The sequence below is a fragment of the Psammomys obesus genome, unplaced genomic scaffold (genome assembly GCF_907164565.1).
Source record: "Psammomys obesus unplaced genomic scaffold, mPsaObe1.curated_primary_1811, whole genome shotgun sequence".
Taxonomy (NCBI): Eukaryota; Metazoa; Chordata; class Mammalia; order Rodentia; family Muridae; genus Psammomys; species Psammomys obesus.
This window is the reverse complement of record NW_026596134.1, coordinates 13994766-13996026: the sequence shown is the minus strand read 5'-3', so window position 1 is coordinate 13996026 and position 1261 is coordinate 13994766.

Genomic DNA, 1261 nt, shown 5'->3' with positions numbered 1-1261 from the left:
GGAAGCGCTATTCCTAGTTGTCTGAGAAAGCGCCAGATTGATTTCCAGAGTGGTTGTACCAGTTTATATTCTCACCAGCAGTGGAGAAGGATTCCCCTTTCTCCACAACCTCTCCAGCACATGTTGTCACTTGAGTTTTTGATCTTGGCCATTCTGATGGGTATAAGGTGAAATCTCAGGGTTGTTTTGATTTGCATTTCCCTAAAGGCTAATGAGGTTGAGCATTTCTTTAAGTGCTTCTCTGCCATTTGATGTTTCTTTATTGAGAATTCTCTGTTTAGCTCTGTTCCCCATTTTTTAAGTGGATTACTTAGTTTGCTGCTTTTCAGCTTCTTTAGTTATTTATATATACTGGATATGAGTCCTCTGTCAGATCAGTGGAACCAAACAGAGGACCCAGAAATAAACCCACACACTTATGGACACCTGATCTTTGACAAAGACGCCAAAACCAGACAATGAAAAAAAGATAGCATCTTCAACAAATGGTGCTTGTCCAACCGGATGTGTACATGTAGAAAAATGAAAATAGATCCATACTTATCACCCTGCACAACACTGAAGTACAAGTGGATCAAAGACCTCAACATAAAACCAGGCACATTAAATCACTAGAAAAAAAAAGTGGGGAATACCCTAGAACTCATTGGTACAGGAGAAAACTTCCTGATCAGAACACCAACACCACAGGCTCTAAGAGCAACAATCAATAAATGGGACCTCACAAAACTGAAAAGCTCTGTAAAGCAAAGAACACCGTCATCAAAATAAAGCAACTGCCTACAGATTGGGAAAGAATCTTCACCAACCCTTTATTTGACTGAAATCTTGTAAAGTAAAACAGGAGGGACACCATACACCATGCGTGCACACAAGCACACTGACACACACACACACACATGTATGCACAGAATTTTTTCTTTTCTGTCTCAGTGTTTTCATTGGGAAAGATCATTTCACTGACGCCTGCCATTTGGCTGTGACTTATACTTTCAGCTCACTTAGATCTATGGCCTCTATGCTCAGACCATATTGTACCATTGACCATAGTCTTCCTCCTTCCCTTCCCTGAAGATGGATGCTCACAGCATTTCTCATTCTCCATGATCCTAGAATCCACTTACTTTTAGAAAGTCTCAACAGACATATAAATAGATATAGACATCCTCAATGAGTGAAGAAGGAAGGGAGGAGGAAAGGAAGGAAGACCTTGTATAAAATAAAATAAAATAAAATAAAATAAAATAAAATAAAATAAAAT